The sequence below is a fragment of the Elephas maximus genome, chromosome 21, assembly GCF_024166365.1.
Source record: "Elephas maximus indicus isolate mEleMax1 chromosome 21, mEleMax1 primary haplotype, whole genome shotgun sequence".
Taxonomy (NCBI): Eukaryota; Metazoa; Chordata; class Mammalia; order Proboscidea; family Elephantidae; genus Elephas; species Elephas maximus.
This window is the reverse complement of record NC_064839.1, coordinates 31500519-31525772: the sequence shown is the minus strand read 5'-3', so window position 1 is coordinate 31525772 and position 25254 is coordinate 31500519. Positions and strand designations below refer to the sequence as shown.

Below are 25254 nucleotides of genomic sequence, written 5' to 3'. Positions count from 1 at the left end.
CACAAGAATTCTATTGTCCCCCGCTTCAGTTGTCAAGTGCCCGGGGAACCCAGAATTTATGGTGGTAGCACAATGGGCCTTTCAGGGCCCGGCGAAAGAGCTGTGAGATCCCGCTCCCCGGCTTTTCAGGGCCTCTAATCTTTTTATCGGGCCCGGACAATGCAGGATTCAGCCGCTGCCTAAGCCTCCTGACTGTCCATTGGCCATCAGGTATTATGCGGTAATTACCATGGTGACAATGGCCTCTCTCTACGCCCGTCCATCCGTGCTTTGGAAATCGGCGAAGGTTGTCACTTTGTATTAGGTGCCTCTAAAGGCATGGCTTACTTAGAAAAACTATTAAAGGGAAATAAAGACCATCATGTTAAGAGTTTGATTTAAAGGGCCACTGTGTCAAATCCATTTGGAGCCGGGAAACTCTTTATGGATGTTTTCTTGTAATTACAGTTGGACTTTGGGCGTGATCCCCTGTGCAGGCAGGGGTAGCCGGCCTTGGAGATGCTGCAGGGAGGTGTTGGCTACAGACAGCTGGCAGCCCTTTACCACGCAGCAGGAGCAGAGGGCTATGATGAGCCTGTGAATTTATGGATCACTGAGATTCTTGGAGACTCAGTTTTCTCATCTAAAGATTAAAATAAGGGTGGAAAATGCTTATAGATTAATATGAGCTCTAAGTGTTAGGACTATTATATGTGTAAGGAGCCCTGGTGATGCAATGACTATGTGCTTGGCTGCAAGCTGAAAGATCAGTAGTTCGAACCCACTCCTGGCTCCACAGGAGAAAAGACCTGGCGATCGGTTCCCATTAAGACTGCAGCCTGGGAAGCACTATGCGGAAGTTCTGCTCTGTCATATAGTATTGCTATGAGTCGGAATCAACTAGATGGCATGCAATGACAGCATGATATTTGTAAATCTATTAATATTCTGCATGAATGCTTATGTATCTACCATAAGTCTCCGTGAATAGCATATATGTAATAAAAGATATACCTATTTTTTTAACCAATACAATTGAAAAAGCACAATCTATATTTTCATAATCACAGCTACTAACTATTGATTGAGGACATTGTTGGTTTGGTGGTGAAATTCTCATCTTCCATGCAGGAGACCTGGGTTCAATTCCCGGCCAATGTACCTCACGCACAGCCACCACCGTGTCAGTCACTGGAGGCTTGCATGTTGCTATGATGCTGAACAGGTTTCAGTAAAGTTTCCAAACAGATAGACTAACAAGAAAGGCCTGGCAATCTACTTTCAGAAATCAGCGAATGAAAACCCTATGGATCACAATGGTCCAATCAACGACTGATCGTGGGAATGGCTCGAGTGGGCAGCACAACAACATGTTCTGTTGTGCGTGGGTCTTCATGACTCGGGGGCTGACTTAATGGCAGCTAACAGCAACAACAAATAATTGAACGCCTACTGTAAGGGAGGTATTGCATTTCTTACCCCTATTCTTTTCAGTAACCCTACGCAAGTTATTATTATCCCCATTTTGCAGGTGAGAAAACTAAGGCTCAGAGGGTTATCTGCCCAAAGTCAAATGAGCTTGTTAGAGGCAAAGCCTGGATTTAAGTCCTGTTCCCTCAGACTTGAAAGCTTTCTGCTTCTCTCATTTTTAAAATTCATGGTCTGCAATCCTATCTTACAAAATAGGCTTCACCATATGGTTTTGCAACTTTGGCAATAACAGGAAATAAAAAGTCTCAGTGGCGATTATTAATGAGGATTATTGGTCCCTTCAACAACGTCAGACACACGTGACATACAAAGAAGGAAGAAGCCCCTGTGTGCAGAGCCCCAGGATCTACTGCGATAGGGCCGTGCCTTCTTTTCCCTGCACAACGAGAAAAGCAAAGAGCGCCCTTCAGCAAGGCAGCTTGGTATTTCTAGACCCACAGAGAAGTATATGGCCATTGCTGCTGCCTTTTTTGCCCAGGAAAAGTTTCAAAACGGTGACATTTCACTGGTTAGTTGCTGTTGAGTCGATCTTGACTCACAGTGATCCCATGTGTGTGGAGTAGAACTGCTCCATGGGGTTTTCAAGGCTGTGCTACTCTGACATACTAAGTACAGTAAAAGCTTCGAAAGCCAGAGTCTGTGTAAGGCGGAAATCTGCCAGGGAAGGAAAAAGCCAATATTTTCCACTAAATAGAAAGCAATAGAAAAGTGGGGGCTGCACTCTGTCAAAGGCAGAACACTTGCAAGACCCCGAAAAACAAGGCAGTACTGTCGAGTTCCAGCCCTCACAGGTTTCACTGTATTGTATTTAATTAACCGTGACTTGTTTTGGTCAGCTCCCTACCAAAATATCCGCAATTCCCTGTTGTGTTGCTCTACCAGAGCTAGAAATTATCTGTGTGGACATGCCAGAGGAACATGCATGATTTGCCCTGGGCAGTGAGTCTCCTGTGAGATCTAAAGCTAGTAGGAAGGGAACAGACTTGTTAGTTACCCAGCCCAGCTTGCTGCTCCCTTGCTTGATGCACTTGGGTATTTACTGCTTAGCCTCAGTCTCTTCATCTGTAAAATGGAAGTGTCACTACCTCCTAGAGCTGTGTTGAAGATTAAATATATTTGATGCACAGAAAACTCCAGTTCATGGCAACTCTTTCCCTTTTGATTTATCACTCATCTGCAGTGCCTATCCCGTTGTTTTGCACAGAGCAGGTGGTCTGGGATTATGGGGAATGCACTGGTGAAGCAAGTGGGAAGGAAATTATTTTGTTTTAATTCACGTACACTTTCAGCCCTGTCCCCTTCCCCCAGCACTGCATGGTGGTGTTTTTGTTGTTGTGCTGTTGACTGTAATCCTGGCGCTTCTCTGGTCTGGCCAAGCTCACAGCCTAGAAGACGATCCATGCATGGAGCTCTGTTAGCCAAGCCATTTGATTTGAGTAGAGTTCTTCCTTTTTTTTTTGGATCATTTATTGTGCTTTAGGTGGAAGTTTACACAGCAAATTAGTTTCCCATTCAATACTTTATACATTAATTGTTCCATGACAATGATGTATCAGCAGTCTCACTGTTGACACCCTGGGTTTACTGTTTCCATTCATCCAGTTTCCCTGCCCCTTCCTGCCTTCTCATCTTTGCTTTTGGGCAAATGTTGCCCTTTTGGTCTCCTATAATTGGTTGTTCTAAAGACCACATTTCTCACAGGTGTTATTTGTTTTATAGGCCTGTCTGTTATTTGGCTGAAAGGCGATCTCCAGGAGTGGCTTCAGTTCCAAGTTAGAAGGGTATCCTATGGCTGTAGTCTCGGGGGTTCCTCCAGTCTCTATCAGACTAGTAAGTCTGGTTGTTTCTTTTGTTTTTATAAATTTGAGCTTTGTTGTACATTTTTCTCTTACTCTGACCGGGACCTTCCACTTTATTCCTGGTCAGAGTAGTCAGCAGTGGTAGCTGGGCACCATCTAGTTCTTGTGGTTCCAGGCTAGTGGAGGCTGTGATTCATGTGTGCCATTAGCCCTCTGGATTAATTGCTTCTTGAATCTTTGGTTTTCTTCACTTTCCTTTGCTCTAGGTGGGAAGAGACCAATAGTTGTATCTTAGATAGCTGCTCACAAGCTTTTAAGACCCTGGATGCTACTCACCAAACTAGGATATGGAATATTACCTTAATGAACTATGTTACGCCAATTGACCTAGATGAGCCCCAAGACTATGGTCTTTAGCCTTCAAGCCCAGTGACTCAGTTCTGTGTTTGGATATGTCTAAGAAGTATCCATAACTGTGCTGTCTATGTGCTCTAATATGTATATGAATATACATGTACCACATACAAGTATGTATGTAGAAACATCCACAACTGTACCTATATATGCACACAGGTACACTCCGGTATGACCTCCCACTCCTATTTAGCATACATATCTACCTGTGTATCCTCTCACCAATTATTCTGTATTGCTGTTGTGGCAGGATTGTATATGTTATAGTATTAACCACCAAAAAAAAAACCCAAACTCATTGCTGTCAAGTCAATTCTGACTCATAGCGACCCTATAGGACAGAGTAGGACTGCCCCCATCTGATTTCCAAGGAGCGCCTGGTGGATTTGAACTGCTGACCTTTTGGTTAGCAGCTGTAGCACTTAACTATGCCACCAGGGTTTCCAGTATTTACCACAGTTGCCCTTTATTCTTGCATATCTCTCAGGTTCTGTCTTTGCCTTGGCCATGTGCTGACTTTCCTCATATTGTGTATTGCCTTTCCCTTCACTTGTCTACTATCTAGTTAGTGATTCTCCCTCCCTCCCCCTTCCAGCCCTGGCAACCATCAAAGAATGTTCTTCTTTCTGTGTTTAGACCTATTCTTGCCTTTTTATAATAGTGATATCATACGTTTTTTTCTTTTTGTGATTTACTTATTTCACTCAGCTTAATGTCCTCCAGATTCATCCAAGTTGTGAGATGTTGCACAGATTAATCATTATTTTTTATTATTGTGTAGTATTTCTTTGTATGTATGTACCACAGTTTGTTTATCCATTCGTCTGTTGATGGGCACTTAGGTTGTTTCCATCTCTTTGCTATTGTGAATAATGCTGCAATGAACATGGGTGTGCATATGTTTATTTGTGTCACAGTTCTTATTTCTCTAGTATATACACCTAGGAGTGGAATTGCTGGATCATGTGGTATTTCTATTTGTAGCTTTTTAAGGAAGCACCGTGCCACTTTCCATAGTGGTTGTACCATTTTATGGTCCCACCAGCAGTGTATAGGAGTTCCAATCCCCCCACAACCTCACCAATATTTGTTTCTTGTTTTTTTTTTTTTTTTTTTGATCAGTGCCATTATTGCTGGGGTGAGATGGTATCTCATTGTAGTTTTGATTTGCATCTCTCATAGCTAATGATTGCAAGCATCTCTTCATGTGTTTGTTAGCCGCCTGAATGTTTTCTTTTTGTACTTTAGATGAAGGTTTACAGAGCAACAATTAATACACATATTGTTTTGTGACATTGGTTGTCCACCCCACATCATGTAAACACTCTCCCCTTCTCGGCCTTGGTTTCCCCGTTACCAGCTTTCCTGCCCCTTGCTGCATTCTCATCCTTGCGCCTGGGCTGGTGTGCCCATTTGGTCTTGTTTTGTCTTACAGGCCTGTCTGATCTTTGGCTGAAGGGCTAAATGTTTTCTTTGGTGAAGTGTCTGTTCATGTCCTTTGCCCATTTTTTTAATTGAATTCTTTGTCTTTTTGTTGTTGAGGTATTGAAGTTTTGTATAAATTTTAGAGATTAGACCCTTGTCAGATATGCTTTTGCCAAGATTTTTTTCCCAGCCTGTAGGTTCTTTTTACTCTTTTGGTGAAGTCTTTTGATGAGTATAAGTATTTAATTTTTAGGAGGCCTCAGTTGTCTAGTTTTTCTTCTGCTGTTTGTGTATTATTAGTTATGTTTCCTGATCTATTTATGCCATAAATTTGGGTCCCTAGCTTTTGTCTCTGTGCTTTTTTTTTCTTGAACAGTTATAGTTTTAAATTTAACATTTAGGTCTTTGATCCATTTTGAGTTAGTTTTATGTGCGATGTGAGGTATGGGTCTTGTTTCATTTTCTGCAAATGAATATCCAGTTTTGCCAGCACCATTTGTTAAAGAGACTATCTTCTTCCTCATTTAATGGACTTTGACTTTTTGCCAAAGATCGGTTGTCCATAGCTGGTGAACTGAGTTCTTGAGAGACTGAACCAGAGTTTCCTGCATCAAAGAGAAGGTAGTGGCCCCTGTATGTACCCAGCCTTCTGCACAATCAGAGCTCTGCAAAGAGGAGCTGCCACAGTCACACCTGCATCCTTCTGTGGCTTTCCTCCTTAATTTTGGTATGCCCTCCAGGTACTTTCTCCATCCCGCTTTACACACTTGACTTAATGGTCTCCTTTTTCCTGATTTCTCCATCTCTTTGAAATAATACGTGACATGTAGTGTCTATGCCCCTAAGAGGCTTAGTGTTGTGGACAGCCAAGCACAGAAATGGCAAGGGGCTGCATGGGCAGGGCATCTGTGCTCTTAAGGGGGCCTGTGATGGCTCGCAGCCCCTTGAAAGTGACGTTGAGAAGCCTTGAGAGTGGGTAGAGAGTAGATACAGTAATGTATCTGGCTCAGCAGGGAACACATGATTTCTGGCCTAGGAGAGTCATGACATGTGGGGTTGTTGTTATTAGTTGCCGTTGGGTCGTTTCTGACTCATGGCAACCCTATGTGTGCAGAGTGGAGCTGCTCCATAAGGTTTTCAAGGCTGTGACCCTTCAGAAGCAGATCCATAGGCCTGTCTTCCAAGGTGCCTCTGGGTGAGTTTGAACTGCCAACCTTTCAGCTAGTAGGGGAGCACTTAATGATTTGGGTCACGCAAGGTAGAGGAGAGAAACTAAACATTCCAACCAAAAATGCCAATCCAGAGACAGAAGACCGGATGCAAACAAAATTTATTTTCCCCCATCAATTTTGCTGAAAGTATGAAGAATAACTTAAATTTCTTATGTTCATTTTTTTTTCCCTTTTCTAAGAAACATGGTACAGTTGTATACCAGCGTTTTTCACAGAATCTGCAGCCCCTCTTCCCTAAATGTCCCTGGAATTCATAGACAAGTCACCCATCTACTTTGGCTTTCCCTCCAAAGCTCTTAATTGGTTATGCGGGCTTCAGTGAAAGGAGTTTTTTGGGAAATATTTTGAAGGGAGGTAAAGAATACACGGCAAAGTGAGGCTCGGTTAGTTTTTAGCAATTGGAATAGTGATCTTTTAAGAAACATACCACCCATAGATACAGCTGCATAGTAACAGACTATCTAGAGACTGGAGGAGGAAAACAGAAGGAGTGCAGGCTGTGGGTCTGTAGTGTTGGATCCTGATCCTACCTCAGGCGTTATTGGCTGTACACCTTGGGCATTAATCTTACCTTCTTAAGCTATAGGGTCAGGTGGGTACATGATACCCATCAAGGAATGGTTATGAGTGTATGAAGAGAATGCATTCCAGAGACCCCTGAATATATGTTTATGCATTCCTTTTTTTTATAACTTTCTGGTGCCGAGTAACTTAAACCCACTGCTGTCGAGTTGATTCCGACTCATAGCGACCCTGTAGGACAGAGTAGAACTGCCCCGTAGGGTTTCCAAGGAGTGCCTGGCAGATTTGAACTGCCAACCTCTTGGTTCACAGTTGTAGCACTTAACGACTATGCCACCAGGGTTTCCAATCTGAGTAACTTAGCACCCCAAAATTTAAGAGCTTATGTTGTTAGTTGCCATCAAGTTGGTTCCAGCTCATGGTGACCTCATATACAACAGAACGAGGTGTTGCCTGATCCTGCATCATCTTCATGATTGTTGGAATGTTTGAGTTCATTGTTGTGGCTATTGTGTAGTTGTATCCAACCTAGGGAGCCCATCTTCTAGCACTGTGTTGGACAGTAGTCTGTTGTGATCCATAGGGTTTTCATTGACTGAGTTTCAGAATTTGATTGCCAGACCTTTCTTCCTACTCTGTCTTAGTCTGGAAGCTCTGCTGAAACCTGTCCACCATGAGTGACTCTTCTAGTATTTGAAATACTGGTGGCACAGCTTCCAGCATCATAGCAACACACAGCCACCACAGTATGACAGATGGGTGGTGGTAGTGGCTTATAATAATAGTTCATTACTATCTCTCCTGGCTATGGAGGTTGACAGGACTTCTGGATGGTTCCTACGTGGGGAGTCTTATACTGTACATTCAGATGGCTGGAGCCATATGACATCTAGACAGTGTTGGATTCCAAGATGATATCTATACTGAGATGTCTGGCACCTCAGGTTGGATGCTGGAACAGCTGGAGATGGTCAGGCATCTCAGCCTTTATCTGTGCAGCTTCTCCACATGGCTAGCTGGAGCTTCGTCACAGCATGGTGGTCTCAGAGTATTCAGACTAATGACATAGCATCTGACTCCTCCCAGGGCAAGCTTTCCAAGAACACAAGGCAGAGTGTACAAGGTTTTTTAGGACTCAGCTTCTGAAATCGTTCAGTTTCCCATTTGCCGTATTGCATTAGTTACCTGGAGTCAATTCAGATTCATATGAAAGGGGATTGTAGAAGACCATGGATACCTGGAGGTATGGTTCATCACTGTGTTGTTGTCTTGTGCCATTGAGTCTATTGCAACTCCTGGAGACTCCATGTGTTCACTGGGGAGCCATTTTTGGAGACTGACTATCACATGTATCATGGTTGCAAAGTAGGGTCCTTCCTCATCAATTGTACATTGTGTGATCTGCCCCCTGTGTCTGTTCCTCCCTGACTCCATGCCCATTTGGGAATAATACCACTGGTGCTCTGTCCTTGACATCCTGGGAACAGCACACGAGAGGACATTTTTATTGTTCTTGCTCACATCACCAAAACAAAGTGATATGAACAAATTCTAGAAGATACTTCACTCAGGAGGGTTTTTAATTTTTGGAGGAAGTTGTGTAGGGGGAGCAGTTAGGTGGAACTGGGATGAGACAGGGAAAAGTGGATCCAGAAAGAAATTAAGTACAATAAACAAAGTCAAAGTACGAAGCTCTTTCAGCCTCCATTGCAGGCTGAGTTTGTCCTAGAAGGTAGACGCTCTAGGGATGAAGGACGTTGAAGAACTCCTTTATGCTGTGTGTTCAGGAAGTGATGCCAGCCGGCACCTTCCTTGGTTCAGTGCCTCCGTTTTTAAGACGACAGCTGTTCAGACACGCCGTATTCTTCTCTTCATTCACTCAACAAATATACATTGAACAGCTGCTCTAGGCTAGGAAATGTGTTAGACACTGGGAAATGTGGAGATGAATCAGATCAGGATCCTGGTGGAATGCAGCCCCCACAGAGAAAAGCCAGTGCATGATCTAGTGGGGAGAACTGTAGCCTTTGGAAGAGTTACAGCTCTGTCAGCCCAGTGCTTTGGTCTGCTGGCCTGGAGATGGCATCTCCTACCACCACCGCCACCACCGTCCTTGTTTGCCCTTGAGCCTATCATTTCACAAGGGTCTGGCAGCACCCGAACAGTGCTTCTCACTTTAGGAAGGAAGGCACTTACTTGCTTTGCAATCAGACAGAATGTGGGTTCTATCAGAAACTAGCTCTACAGCAGATTTGCTGTTAGTGTGAGTTAATGCATGCAAAGCGCCTACCCAGCATGTTGTAAGAGGCTAAGTATGATTGCTGTCATCTGTGTTATCAACGTGCCAAATGCAGGTGTGGTTAATTCCGCCTACCTGTGGTAGCTGTAAATCCGTGTTAAATTTTCCTCAATTTACACATTGTAATAATTTGTTTATATATCTCTCTCTACCTCTGGACTGTGATCTTATAAGGGAAAAGCCCGTCTTATTCAATAGTGTATTCCCAGTGCCTAGCAGGGTCCATCCCTGGCAAATAGTAGATGAACGGTACATGATTGATGAAAACATGAATGAGAGAAAAGACCTGGCAATCTTGTCCCATAAAGATTGCAGCCTAAGAAACTCTGTAGGGCAGTTCTGTTCTGTCCTATAGGGTTGCCGTGAGTCACAATCAACACAATGGGACACAACAACAACAGATCAGTGACTAATTGGTAGTTGTAGTTAGTGCCAAAAGAGAAATGACATGGGAGTTTGGCGTCTGAAAGAGGTGATTGACTTCAGGTAATAGGGAACTAGGGAAGGCTTCTGAGAAGGAATATAAGTTAGGTTGTCCTTGAAGAACAAACAGAATGGGGACTTTCAGAATTATCGAAGGCATATCTACTTTGGAGTGCTCATTTTGTGTTTCATTGTGTTGAGGGAATCCTTGTCTGGCTGTGTACATATGTGGAAATTTCCCCCATAAGCCACTCCATAGCATTGTATCACTTTAGTGGCTCATATCATCTCTAGGGTTACTAATAATTCTTTCTCTTTTTGTCTTTTGCAGAAATCACTGTGTTCTTGGCTCAGTGGCCCTGTGACTTTCTTTTCTGTTGTCATTTGTTGAGTGACCAATCAGATGGGTGGAGTGTATTATAGAAATTGGCAACAAGTATCCAATGGGTAAAGAAGGTAAGATGGATCAACGTTACTGAGCGACTCACATAGGATTATTACGTATGTGGAAAAAAAAGTATGTGGAGATGGACCTATATGCACCAGGGCCATCTCCACAAACTTGACTTCATTTGGATCCTCACCAAAAAGCTAAGTAAAATTGAAGAGGGGAGGAAAGGCTTGTTTTCTTGGGTTTTGAAGAATGTGACTCTTCATGTCTCTTTATTGAGTACTGACTATGTGCCAATACAAGAATGATCATCTCTTTGGCACAGATTCAGAGGAGAAAAAAGGAACGTTTGGAGGTTATGTCTTTAGCAAAAACTCAGCTAGACAGATTAACAGAGGACTGCCATGTTGGTTTTTTCTTCTTTTTTTCTTTTGAAAATAACTCATTAAATACGAACAAGATGGCTACTATCCCAAGAGGAAGAGGAGTTTAGGAGGCTGAACCCTGTAGACCTCAAGAGCCAAAGCACTAGATCATGGGCCAGGAGGTCTGATTGCAAGTCCCAGGCCCAGTTCTGCCATCTGTTTGTGTACCCTCACGCAAATGAGCTGTTTGCTGGGCCATAAGAGTGGTTGGATCTAGGATTTCTAACAGCTCTGACATCTTGGGATTCCAAGAATCCATTTACCTTCTCCATCTACTTGGTAGTGACTGGAGCTGTTTTTATAGGATTTCCAGATATCCAGATAGAATTTTAAGAATTATTTCTACCAGCATGGCTGTCCATACTTTGGAGTTCTAGACCTATTCATCCAAGTGTCTATGGGTCATCTCTGTGTGAATGTCTGGCAGATGCCTCAAATGCAGAGACCAAACAATCATTTTATCCTTTAAACCTTCACTCCCTAGTGAGTGAAGAGCATCATAATCACCCAGACCAAAAACACGGGAGGAATCCCTTATGCATTTCAGCCCCTCGTCTCCAATGGCAGTTCATTCATATTGATTCCTATTGACTGTCCTCTCTCAGTACCTCTGAAATCTTTCCACCTTGCTCCATTTCCAAATCCAAATCCAAGCCATATTCTTCTTCTCCTAGATTATTGCAGTTGCTACCTACTAGGTCTTTTTGCCTGCTGTGTTACTTCCTGCAGCTTCAGTATGATCCATTTTCCATGCACGTCCTAAGCAATGTTCCTACATGCAGATATTATATTACTTCTCCACTTAATACAGTTCAATAATAAAGACCTAAACTCCTTAACAAACTTCTTGGACTCTTTAATGATGGAGCCCCTGGTTTCACCATCCAGAGTCATCTCTCAGACACTCCCCTTTCCCACTGGCCCTCACTGTACACGTCCAATCTAGAAAGTACACACAAGGCACAGCTTTCAGTTCCTCAAAGCCCCAACATCTCTCTTGTCTCTGAACCTTTCACAGGTTGACTCTTACTCATCCTTATACCTTAGCTTGGCTATCATGACCTCTATAAAGAGTTCTTTCTGATCCCCTGTGATTGAGCTACGAGTTGTAATTGTCTATCTTTTACATTCTGTTCTATTTATTATTTTCAATGTACTTTACTTTTTAGAGCATTCTTAGGTGAACAGAAAAATTGTACGGAAAGTTCAGAGCTCCCACATACTGTACACAGTTTCTCCTGTTATTAACATCTTGCATTAGTGCAGTATACTGAGATATTACTATTAACTGAAGTCTATAGTTTACGTCATGATCCACACAGTGTGTCAAGTTATCAAGGTATTTCGTTTTACTTGGATCCACAATCAACAGCCATGGAAGCAGCGGTCAAGAAATCAAAAGACGCACTGCATTGGGTAAATCTGCTGCAAGGGACCTCTTCAAAGTGTTGAAGAGCAAAGATGTCACCTTGAAAACTAAGATGCGCCTGACCCAAGCCATGGTATTTTCAATCACATCATATGCACGTGAAAGCTGGACAGTGAATAAGGAAGACCGAAGAAGAGTTGACGCCTTTGAATTGTGGTGTTGGTGAAAAATATTGACTATACCATGGACTGCCAAAAGAATGAACAAATCTGTCTTGGAAGAAGTGCGACCAGAATGCTCCTTAGAGGCAAGGATGGTGAGACTGCATCTTGCATACTTTGGACGTGTTGCCAGGAGGGATGAGTCCCTGGAGAAGGACATCATGCTTGGCAGAGCACAGGGTCAGCGGAAAAGAGGAAGACCCTCAACAAGGTGCATTGACACAGTGGCTGCAACAATGAGCTCAAGCATAACAGGGTTTGTAAGGATGGCGCAGGACCGGGCAGTGTTTCGTTCTGTTGTGCATAGGGTCGCTATGAGTTGGAACCGACTTGATGGCACCTAACAACAACAACAACAACATGGTTTACCTTAGAGTTCACTCATTGTGTTTTACAGTACTATGGCTTTCAACAACTGAATTATGCCACTTATCCAACATTACAGTATCTTGCAGTATAGCTTTATTGCAGTTAAAATGCCCTGTGCTTCATCTATTCATGCATAATTGTCTATTTAGTTGTCTGTCTTCCCAGCTAGACTTGGAGGCTCTTGAGGGCAGAACTAATTTTGAGAACACCATGGTCCCAGTTGCGAACACTGTGCCTACCACAAAGTTGGCTCTCAAGAAATATTTATTAAATATATGAATAGAGACTGCCTTCAGTATATTTTGAATAGAAGATAAGGAATGGGGGAGGGGAGCAGGCTAATGTTACCATAGAGAATAAAGTCAGAATAACGGCCGCTAACAGGTTTTGAGTGCTTATTATGTGCCAGGCACCATGCCAAGGTCTTTAGATATATCCTCTCCCTTATTTTTTGCAAAAGTCTTATACGTGGTAGGTACTATGACAGCACAGTGGCTAAGAGCTCAGCTGCTAACCAGAAGGTCAGCAGTTCGAATCCACCAGCTGCTCCTTGGAAACCCTAGGGGGCAGTTCTACTCTGTCCTATAGGGTTGCTAGGAGTCGGAACAACTCGAAGGTAACTTTTTTTTTCTTTTAATTAATATGGAGTCCCTGAGTGGCACAAATGGTGAAGCGCTCAGCTACTAACCAAAAAGTTGATGGTTCAAATTCACACAGAGGTGCCTCAGAACAAAGACTTGGCAATCTACTTCCAAAAGCTCACAGCCATTGAAATCATTATGGAAGTACAGTTCTACTCTGAAGCTGATGAGGTCACCGTGAGTCAGAATAGACTCCACAGCAACTTTTTTTTTTACTATTAATATTCAAAATTTTATAAATGAGAAAACTGAGATTTAGAGAAGATAAGTAACTTGCCTATGATCATACACCTCGTAAGTACAGAGCCAGGATTTTGAAACCTGAAGAGTCTGACTTTGTAATTTAAGAGCTCAGCTGCTAACCAAAACGTTAGCAGTTCAGATCTACCAGCTGCTCCTTAGAAACTATCGGGGGCAGTTCTCCTCTCTCCTATAGGGTCGATATGAGCCAGAATTAACTCAACAGCAATTTTTTTTTTGTGTGTGTGTGTGTGTGTGTGTTTAATGTCTTTTACCAGGGCCTTCTTCTGCTTGTCCCTGGCGTGAATCTGCTACGTTATGGACAAAAGACATTTCTTCTGCATGAGGCCAGAGGCTTTTCCTATAGCCCAGACAAGCCATTTTTAGATAGATGGTCCTCCCTGTGACCAAACACAAAAACCCATTGCCGTTGAGCCAATTCTGACTTACAGCAAAACTATAGGGCAGAGTAGAACTTCCCTGTAGGGTTTCCAAGGCTTTGAATATTTATGGAAGCAGACTGCCACACCTTTCTCCTGCAGAGCAGCTAGTGGGTTTGAAACGTCGACCTCTGGGATAGCAGCCAAGCTCTTAACCACTGTACGACCAAGGCCCGTAACTCCTTGGCTATTTCCCAGGTGTTTTACACTGGTGTATCAGTGTCGGTCTGCTTGGGGACAACATTTTGACTCGAGGAGCCCTCCGTTCTTTTTCCCATGCTCTGGTCAATATTTTTATGGGTGGAAACCAGGTAATGAAAACAGTCTTAGTGGAGACAGAGCTGTACTTCCCTGCCAAAGCGCTGATAGGACTTGGAAATCGTATGACGGACTCTTTTCTCATTCACATATTTTGCACTCAGTTGCTCTGAAGCCCGGCTTAGCAGACAGAGTGCATCCCTCCTGTGGAAACGTCCGTGAATGATGACCACCTCGTTTCTGCCAAACCAAATGGGTCTCTTCATTTCATCGGCCCTTTGAGTTCTTTAATAGGATATGCAACTGACATTTCCTATTTTTCTTGATCATGGAACAATTAGGATGCGGTATCGATGAAGCAGAATCGAAAGTTAAATAGAAAGTACTTGAATTTAATTTCTTTTCTAGGAAATCTATTGGACTTTTTTAAAATTCTTATTCCCACATAGACATTCAGAACAGCCTATGTTGAAGAGTTCTGCATAGCTTTTATTTCCAAGGAGAGGAAAGGTGAAAATACTCTAATGTATGTAGCCATCTTAAAGAACTGCAGCATGGCTACAATAGAATAGCCCTTTCATCTTTTAGTATAAGCTTCTTGTTTTAGAGATAGGAATTTTTTTGTGCCCAGAGGAGGATGGAGAGAGAGGTTGGGGAGAGAGAGAGACACAGAGAGAAAAATTTTTAACAAATGGTGGTGAAATGGCCTACAGGATCAGCTCTTTGGCTGCCTGGCTGACTTCCAGAGAAATCCATTTGAGCTTCTTTCTTACACCTGTCTTACTCAGGTACCTCCTCAGAGTAGGAAGGACTTACCTGGGTAGCTAGAGGATAGGACTTCTCAGCCCTGCTGCCTGGCTGGGCTTTTAGCAGAGCACTTAGTACAGAAATTAATGTCTTGGAGAAGTGAAAGGGACTTGCTTTTATGCTCATGAAAAGCTTACACACATTGAGAACCTCCTGAGTGATATCAACAGGGGGCACTGGTCACAGGTCATCCATTACCCCTCATTTGCATAGAAGACAGTTCCAAGGAGCTGCTTGGGGGCAGCTCACCTGTGCTAGAGAATTCATCAGGCTCTGCACTGTCTCTGACATTTTGAAATGTTGGCAGCCTGCTTGCTGCTCTGCGCTGGCTGGGCCTGTCTGTGAACGCACATTTCCTGTTTCAGGATCTGGGCCACTGTGGAGAAACAGGCCCTGTATCCATCTGTAGCTAGTGTCACTGGAACCATAAACAGACACGAAGTTCACTTGGGACTGCTTTGCAGATCTTGTACAATGTGACTGCCACCACTGCAATCAACTAATGATTATATAAAGCACTTGTAGGCGAGGCAACGTGAACGTGCTGCCTCTGCCCAGAATCAATATTAAAGGAAACATCTCAAACAAGTTGTGGGTCTTCCATCCTGCCTTATTTAACTAATGATGGACAAAAAGCAAGACCACTACTGATGACAACAATGATTAAAAAAACAAACAAAAAAAAAACTTTGCCATCAAAGTCGATTCCAACTCATAGCGACCCTATAGGACAGAATAGAACTGCTCCAAAGGGCTTCCAGGGCTGTAATCTTTATGAAAACAGACTGCCACATCTTTCCCTCACGGAGTGGCTGTTGGGTTCATGCCACCAACCTCTAGGTTAGCAGCCGAGCTTTTAACCACTGCACCTTATAACAATGATAGTCAATTTTTTCTTGAGAACGCCCACGTGCCTCACGTTCATTATTGAATTTGACGTCACCAAAACTGACTGGTACATGCGGTTATTATGATCCTCTTATAGAAGAGGACACTGAGGTTCAGAGAGGCTAAAGAGCTTGCCTAGGGCTGCGTGATTAACAACGGGTAAAGCCAGGGCTTGAGTGAGGTACAGCATTGTAGTACCTCCTATTGGCCAATATGTCTCCTCCAATTCTTTTGTACCCTGGCTTTCAGTCCTGACCAAGTTGTGGTGGGGAGGAGGAGGACAGTTATTACTACAGTTATTTTGCTCTGCCTGCATCTGACATCCCCACTGGAGTTTTAATGGAGGCTAAGCTCCAGGGAGCCCTGGCAGCACAGATGGCTAAGCACTTGGCTGCTAACTAACAAGTTGGTGGTTTGGACCCGCCCTGCTGCTCTGAGAGACAAAAGACCTGACGATTGACTCCTGTAAAAATTACTGCATAGGAAACTTTATGAAGCATATCTACTCTGTCACATGGGATCACTATGAGTTGGAATCAACTCAACGGCAACAACAACAAGCTGATTCTGGCTAAAGCAGCAGTATGCCACTAAATGTCTACATGGGGAGAAAAAAAAACAAAAATCTTGAATATAGTCACTTATTAATCATCTCTTAAGAACCATCCTTATTTTAGGCTCTGGACTAGGTACTGGGGATACAACAGTGAACCAAATACATGTGTACCAATACACCAATGAAACCTAAGCCTCACCCTCAGGGAGCCTCCCTTCTTGTGATAGAGCCTGGCCTGCCAATAATGACACAGTTACTTATGGACAGCCCCATGGGTCCCTTTTGATAACAGACTTGGAAGAGAAAGCACTGGCCTAACAGAGAGTGCCTGCCACAACCCTCAGCAGCAAGAGGGGCTGACTCTGCTGGAGGAAATCATGGAAGGCTTCAGTGAGGAGGTGACCTGAAGCATGAGCAGGAATGTACCTGGAAAAGAAGATTGGGAAGGATTTATCAGGCAAAGGGAACAGTACAGAAGTTCTAGAGCCAATGTTTGTCATGTTTAGGTGGGGAGTCCAATAAAATGTTTGCTTGGTTTTATTTTTATCTTTAAATAGATAAGAAATAAATTATGGTGTAAAATTCAAAAAAGTGAAAAAGGTCTGCAAAGAATTAAGTCTTCTTCAATTCATAGTCTCTTCCCCTTCAATTTCGCTCTCTGGAGGCAACCGTTTCCAGTTGTATGTGTGTGACCTTGCAGAGATTTTCCTGGAGCCCTGGTGGTACAGTCGTTAAGAGCTCGGCTGCTAACCAAAAGGTTGGCAGTTCAGATCCATCAACCACTCCTTGGAAACCCTATGGGGCAGTTCTACTCTGTCCTATAGGATTGCTGTGAGTCAGAATCAACTCAACGGCAATGAGTTCGGTTTGTTATAAAAACGCATACATCTAAATAGTTGCTTCCTCCACATTCGTATCTGACTATAAAAACTGTTCTACACACTGCTCTTTACCTTGATTAAAAACAAAAACACAAAACCTTTACTAAGTCTTTCTCCTTTCTCATTTTGCTTATGCTTGTTTGATTATATATGTATGTGTATATATCTATATATATTTGGAAACTTTTCAAACCTACAGGAATGTTGCAAAAGTAATGCAATGAATTCTTATGAATGCTTCATCTAGTGTCACTGATTTTTATATTTTCAGTTTGTTGTGTCCCATGCAGTGATTTTACTAGTTGAAAAGTTTATTCCCAGTCAAGGTACAGCTTGGATGTCGGTTACTTAAAACTTCCTCTTCCCAGCACTTAGAGAGATAAACCAGGTTAACTTGAAACCGGGAGAACATGTTCCTCTTGGTATCAGTGTCCCCACAATGCCATAAGGGCAAATTCATCTCAGGATGGAGATGACAGGAGGAGTCCCTCTTTGCGCCATTTGATACCTACCTCCAGCTCATCTTTGGGAAAGGGCCTTGCCCTGTCTCATCAAGTGCTCAGGAAAAAGCAACTGTCTCCGGCAGGTAAGCACACTCTCCAAGCTTCCTCCTGAGTCCCAGGTCCAGGGTGGGAACAGACAGCCCAGATGAAATCTAATCACTTCATTTCAAACAGCTGGCCATTGAGCCCCTGACTCCCCTGTTCTTATCAGAGCCCCCAGGGCCTCTCAAAGGCTGGTGTAGGATTCCCACCTTTTAAAGATCAAAGCGGCTGAGCACTGCTCCAGTGATCTGTGCACTTCCTGTGTGCAGCATGGCCAGGGGTACTCTGTCCTCAGCCTGGGAAGGACTTTGAATGCTGACAGGCAGGAAGTAACCTGGTAAGACAGTGTGGTATGGGTTTGCACCATGTACTTCTGCGTCTCGGGGGATTGTTTTCAGGTATTCATTTGTTCATTCATCAAGTAACTCCCAAAAGCCTTCATGGCAGCCTTGCATGCTCTCCGCCAAGACACGTGCGTGCTTCCTGCAGGTTGGGGCCTCCTGATTTCTGGGGTCCTAGACATTTAGACAGGTCTGGGCTGAATAAGGAGTCCTTGGGCGGTGTAAACAGTTAATCCACTTGGCTGCTAACTGAAAGGTTAGAGGTTTGAGTTCACTCCAAAGTGCCTCAAAAGGAAGACCTGGTGACCTTCTAAAAAATCGGTTATTGAAAACCCCATGGAGCACAGTCCTACTCCCACACACATGGGGTTGGCATGAGTAGGAATCGATTCAATGGCGGTTGGTTGGTTGGTTGGTTGGTTGGTTGGTTGGTTGGTTGGTTGGTTGGTTGGTTGGTTGGTTGGTTGGTTGGTGTGAATAAAGCAGTTGAACCTGATTGTGATGAAGTAGAATCTCCAAGGAAAAACATTCTGGCCATTCATTAATTCACCCATTCATACATTAAACACGTATTTATTGAATGCCTACTCTGTGCTAAGTTCACTTGTGCAGCTGTGCATAAGATCACTGAGGTTCCTGTTCTCACAGAACTCTTATGCCAGTGGAGGTATTCTCTGACTCTGTCTAAGTCTTACTCCTTAAAGAGGGTCCATCAGGAAGGCCTGGCTGCCCCCAGAGCGTTTCAAGAGAAAATCAGACCACTGCCTCTCTGCCCTTTGTGGCCCCACGTGATTCCTAAAGCCACAGAATCACCATTTTCTCCGGAGGCTACTAACTCCATTTACCCCTTGTACTATGGGAGATTTTGGGCCCAGGGTGGTTTAAGAGAACAGGGAAGGAATAGAAACAAGTCATTCTAAAATCTGCCACCAATTAATTGTGGATGGAGAAAGCCAGACACCTGGCGATGCCTTCATTTGGAAGCCTGAGAGAAATTGCAGAGGGGCCAGGAAGTTCATCTTTTCAAGAGGCGCTGAATTTTAGAATCTAAGCACCCTTCCAAATGCTGTTAGGTTACCATAGCGACAGTACATATACCGTTTTCTTTTATATGTATATATAAAACAAATTTTTAAGAATTCAGTCACGTACTTGCAAGGGCTACTGAGAAGCTGCCTCTCTAAATTGCTGATACTTCAGCAAGTTTCCTGAAGTATCACGGCTCTGTCCATCGTAGATACTGTTTCAGATCACTCAGCACTCCCAACCCCTCTTCAGAATTTCCACTTGAAAAATGGACCCAAGAAGATTGTTATTCACTGCCCTAAACCAACGGTTTGGGCAAGGAATAAAAACCCCTTTGTTGCTTGTGTAGTTTCACCCTTGTTAAAGGTCTGAGCTAAGTCAGACCTACCCACCACTCCTGCGTCCACACAATGGTGGCAAGCACCATGTGTTCATGTGTGAACTGGTCAGGTGACTGGTGCTCAGGGCCCTGGGAGCATGCCCAGCTCAATGCTCTCTTCACCAATCCATTTTTTATGAGCTGCAGCTTGATTTTTTTTCTCAAATCCGAGTGGTATCAAGCTGCTTAATCTGACACCTTCTAGAAACTTTCCATCCCTTTCAGGATGGAGTCCAAAGATCTTTGTCTGGTTTCTAAGACCTGCCATGACTGAACACTGATGCTCTCTCATTTCCAGAAGCTTCTGATGGCATCCTCACACTTAACCCCTCATCTGTCCCATATGACTGGTCATTCATGGACTCAGCTGTGAGGTTTTCCACCTCCACTCCCTTGCACAATTTTGCTTTTCTTGCTGCTCTGTCCCATGTGCCTGGGGACACAGAGATGGGACCTCTCCTTCAGGTGGGATTCCCTGACCCCACGACCTAGACTTTGTCACTTCCTCCTTTTTGCAGGGGCCTCTGCTCCTCAAGGTCTCATTATGACTTCTATGGGCCCTAGGTACCTTGGTGGGCACCTTCTTCCATAAAAACAATATTAAAAAACTTATATTTACAACTGCTTTGGTGCAAAGATGAATGCAACCTTTTACTCTAATGGTCTTTTTTTTCTGATTTTAAAAGAAATTAAACATTTCCATGGGCCCCTAAAATATTGTGGGCTCTCAGTACTGTGGAAATCCTGGTGGCATAGTGGTTAAGCACTATGGCTGCTAACCAAAGGGTGGGCAGTTCGAATCCGCCAGGCGCTCCTTGGAAACTCAATGGGGCAGTTCTACTCTGTCCTGTAGGTCGCTATGAGTCGGAACCGACTTGATGGCACTGGGTTTGGTTTTGGGTTTGCTCAGTACTGTGCCTATGGTGCCTAAAGGACAAGTTCGCCCAGCTGTTTCTCTGTCACCACCACACGTTGCCATTTATTTGTGTACAGTCTGTGAGATCCTTGGGGACGGAGGCTGGGTGTTTAATGCTGTCTGCTATCACAGCACGTGGGCACACACACATTCTTGGTGATTGTACTGGCCTGAACGGGCTCTCACGTGAATGGGACATGGTTTCCATCTATATGCGCCTCTCGCTGCTGAGGGCAGTAGCAGGCCCCCAAGTCCATTATCAAAAGGAACAAACTGTTCCCTGGCCACTGTCTACATACTCTTTAAAGTTTGTACAGAGCTTCCTTTGAATTCTCTACTTTGATCCCTGGAGATGGACATTGTCCATCCCATTCCACAGAAGACTAAAAAGAGGTTCAGAGTTTGTCACAGTCTAGAAAACAGAGTTGCACTCTACCAGGGTCACAGGTAATACATGGCAGAGTTACTATTCTTGTCTTTTTTTCCCCCTAACACCAGCCATATCCATGACAGATCAGTAGGGGCCTGGCCATCTCAGTTCTGCCTGGTTCTGAGGACCATGTGGGGTGTGCTGAGTTTGGTATTGGGTTTGCATCACATCTTCTATGTCCACTCCATCCTTTTACTAGTATTGTTCCCAAGGGCACTCCTTAATAAACACCTCCCATGCTAAACTCCAGAGCCCTGGTGGCACAGTGGCTAAGAGCTCAGCTGCTAACCAAAAACGATGGCAGTTCGAATCCACCAGCTGCTTCTTGGAAATCCTGTGGGGCAGTTCTCCTTTGTCCTGTAAGGTTGCTATGAGTCCAGATCAACTGGATGGCAATGGGTTTTTCGGGTTATGCTAACTAAACTCCATCTCAGAATCTGCTTCCCAGAGAACCCAGCCTGCCACAAACTCTTTTGAATATTTTGCAACAAACTGCCTTGTGTCTGTGCGTGAATAGACCCGATTCATTTGTCCCTCCTCCATTGTTTTCCCTGAATGCTTACTCATTGAATGCTTAGCGCTGTGCTAAGTACGAAGATTTTGTGGAGAAGAAGACAGAGGAGGACCTCTGGTCACATGGAACTTCCATTGCTTTTGCTCTGAGGATAGATTTTCATCCTGACTCTGCATTCGGACTGCAGGAGCTTCTTCCAGAGAATTCAGCCAGCCCCAGCACTTTTGTGGAGGGACAGAAGTCTCGGGTTGACTGAGCCCTGCTGATGGCTTTGCAGAATAAGTGCCACTTCAAAGAAATTGGTACCAGTGTCTGAGTGGCCTTCCCCTCACTCATCATGGGACTCCATGATTCTCTTCTGTTAGCCCAATTAATGGCTCATAGTGAAGTCTGAGGTCCCTCAGAAGAAAGGCCTGGCAATCTATGAAAAATCAGCCATGGAAAACCCTTTGGAGAACATTTCTACTCTGACACACATAGGGTCACCGTGAGTTGGAGTTGACTCCACCACAACTGCTCTTCATTTTGGTTGGGCTGGAACAGAGAACTGGTATCCAGAATGGGTTTTGAGAAGAACAGAGGTGCAGACAATAGGGAGAACTAAATGTATGAGGAGAAGGCCGGTGAAAGCCAATGTCAGGGTTATATGTTGAACAGAAGAGATAAGATGGGGGCAGGTCTAGATTTAGTTTGCAGCAGGGTCCTGTAAGGGGCGTGGGGAGGGAGGTCAGGATTCTCTAGGAATTGTCTCATTTGTTGCTGTTGTTAGTTGCAGTTGAGTTGGCGTCCACCCACGGTGATACCGTGTACAACAGAATGAAACATTACCAGGTCCTGTGCCATTTTCACAATTATTGGCTCTAGTCCATTGTTGAGGCCACTGTGTATTTTGAGTGCCTTCCAACCTCAGAAGCTCATCTTCCAGTATTGCGTTGGACAATATTCTTTTGTGATCCATATGGTTTTCATTGTCCAATTTTCAGAAGTACATCTGTAGGCCTTTCTTCCTGGTCTGTCTTACTCTGGAAGCTCCACTGAAACCTGTGCACCATGGGTGACTCTACTGGTATTTGAAATACCAGCGGCATAGCTTCCAGCATCACAGCAGCACACAAGCCACCACAGTACGACAAAGTGACAGATGGGTGATAGAATTGCCTCATAGCCCTTACTTAAAACTGTCTAATGGTATCCCATCTTAATCAGAATAAAACACACACTCTGACTAGGCCATACTGCTCTGCTTACCTGGTCACTCCCTTCTTCCGTCTACTCCCTGCTCTGCCTCTCGCCAGTCTGCTCAGCCACAATGTCACTCTTGCTGTCCTTTAAGTAGGCCCAGCTCCTTCCAACCCCAGGGTCTTCCCATCTCCTTACACATCTGGCTCCTTGTCATCATTTAAGTTTCAACTTAAATGTTGCCCCTTGAGAGGCCTTTCCTGACTTTATAACCCCTGAAGCCACGCCCTCCACCTGCCCTGCAGTTACTCAGTTATTTGACATTTCATGATTCTAATCCTTCATAGCAGTTATCACTATCTGTGAATACCACACCTATTTCTTTTCATGGTTTTATTTCTTTGTTCTCTGTTTCCTCCTGAGAGTCTGAGTCCCCTGGAGTTCAGAGACCAGGTCTGCCCTGCCCACCCCTTCTCCTCAGTGTCTAGAGCAATGACATCCATACTAATGGTAGCTCAGTAAATATTTCTTGAATGAGTGATTAAGCCAATACCTAATTTTCAGATGTTTCTCTTATAGCTTGAAAGGAATATAATGGTTGGGATTCCTGCCTTAGAAAACAGGCCAGAACAGAGGGCTGGGGCTGGGTTTCTTCACACTGCTGGAATGAGCAGAATCTGACATCTCTCTCTGTCTCCTTCTCTCTTTGTCTCTCTGTTTCTTTCTCCCTGTTTCCCTCCCTCTCTTTCTTCCTTCCTCTTTCTCCACTCTCTATTCCCCTCCTTCTCTCTCTCTCCATGCCTTTCTTTCTCTCTTACTCTTTCCCCCGTCTGTCTGTCTCTTTGTTCCTCTCTCTCCCTCTCTTCCCTCTCTCTTTTTCTGTCTCCCTCTCTCTCACTCTCGCTCTCTGTCTCTCTCCCTCCCTCTCCTCCTCTCACTTTCTCCTGGCCCTTCATTCAGATTTGAGTGGCACCTGTTCCAGGCACCCTCCACCCTCGGGCAGCCGACCACTGCATAATGGCTTCCCTGCGTATGCGTCTGTGCGCTAACATGGCCGTTCAGGCCTGCTCTGGCTTGTCAGACCCATCTCCTGGTAGGAAAGACTGTGCATCTGTAATCCTCTGGGAAATTGGGGCTGACATGGAGCTTGGTACCCAAAGTGGTTTCACTCAAGCAAACACAGAGAATAATAGCCGCGCACTTAAATGCTTGAGCAGGTATCACTCGGAGGAACATGCCAATAACCCATGTTTATAAAGCCTGTTAGTATGAATTTCTGAAATAGCACTTACTCCACTTTATCCTTGACAAATGGCGTTTGCAACCATCAAGATATTTTATTTCAATTATCTGCCCGTGTTGTGGGGTAAAGGTTTCTGACAATAGCCAGGCATAAGCCATTTTCATCATGCTTCTATCACTATTCCCGTTGCTAAACTCAACCAGACAGTTCATTAAGATGAAAAATTAACAGCACATGCTTTGGGGAGAATAATCACGGGAAATGACAGCTTGCAGAGGCATCAGCATTCGAGCAGCAGGCAGATGACAAACGTGCTGGTCTTCGGAAGAAGTGGCAATTGGCCAGTTGGTCAGAAACCGAGCTTTTACATAGCTCGTACTTGTGTGTCAGCCTTGAGCCGAGGTGCCGGGGAAGAAAGAACATGTAGGAAGCATGGCCTTTGGCCTCCAAGAATGTATCCCCTATTTGGGAAGGCTGGGGAGGTTCTAGCTGACAGGGAGCCCAGGAGGGTGTGCCTGACGTGCCTGGCATGTTGGTGCTGACTCTCACTCAGTTCATGAGGAATTCCATGTGGACTTGCACGAAGATTCCTTAGATCTTCAAGAGTAGCAGAAGTTTGATTAGTAAAACGTGTTTTAAAATAGTAACTGCTAATGGACATGGAGTTTCTTAGTGGGGTGATGAAGAGGTTCTGGAATTAGTGGTGATCGGTGAGTATGCAAAAAACTACTGTATGGTACGCTTTAAAAGGGTGAGTATTGCGATATATGACGTGTATCTCAGTAAAAGTGTTACCTTTTTTTAAAGTACAAACTCTGCAGAGCTAAATTTACAAATATGTTGTTAGTTGCCGCCGAGTTAGTTCTGACTCATGGTGACCCCATATGTGCAGAGGAAGACTGCTCCATAGGGTTTTCAAGGCTGTGACATTTCAGAAGGGATTGCCAGGCCTTTGTTATGAGGCACCTCTGGGTGGGTTTGAACCGCCAACATTTTGGTTAGTAGCTGAGGGCTTAACCTGTTCAAAGAATTGGGCCTAGATGGAATAGAGAAAAGGGGGGAGGCAGACTGACATTGACTCAAGACTTTGTCTATGGTAGGGATATTACCGTATCCCCATTTTACGGCTGAGGAAGCCAGGAGTCAGATCAGTATGTGCCTTGTCCCAGAAGCCACCGAGGCTCTGAGGCCCAGATGCATCCCACTTTACTCTGCTGCCACTGGGAAAAGACAGATCCTGGAAGGTACTAGTAACCCGAATGATAACAATTATTTGCCTCTGCAGAGTATTTTAAAGCTGGGGAATCCTTGCCCTCTTTTCTCCTCTGTTCCTATAGCAGGAGACCATGGATGATGCAGATGGTTACATACTGGGCTACTAACTAAAAGGCTGGCAGTTTGAACGTACCCAGAGGTGCCTTGGAAGAAAGGCCTGGAAAGCTGCTTCCAAAAGGTCACAGGCATGAAAACCCTATGGAGCACAGTTCTACTCTGCACGCATGGGGTCGCCATGAATTGGAATCAACTTGATGGCATCTGGGTATAGGGTCACTATGAGTCGGAATCGACTTGACGGCAGTGGGTTTATTTATTTATTTTTATGGGGTTGGT

General features: G+C 44.2%; 1 protein-coding gene across 2 annotated transcripts in view; it reads left to right on the top strand.

The window, feature by feature from the left end:
• CDH11 (cadherin 11) overlaps positions 1 to 25254 on the top strand; it is a 195578-nt gene that overhangs the window by 81964 nt on the left and 88360 nt on the right. Inside the window, exons 1-2 of one of the 2 annotated variants that reach the window (XM_049865041.1) lie at positions 1474 to 3300; positions 9916 to 10040. The gene's annotated coding sequence lies outside the window, so the exon portion shown is untranslated. Of the gene's footprint in view, positions 1 to 1473; positions 3301 to 9915; positions 10041 to 25254 lie in introns of those variants that run through there. The other variant, XM_049865040.1, reaches the window with a different exon arrangement.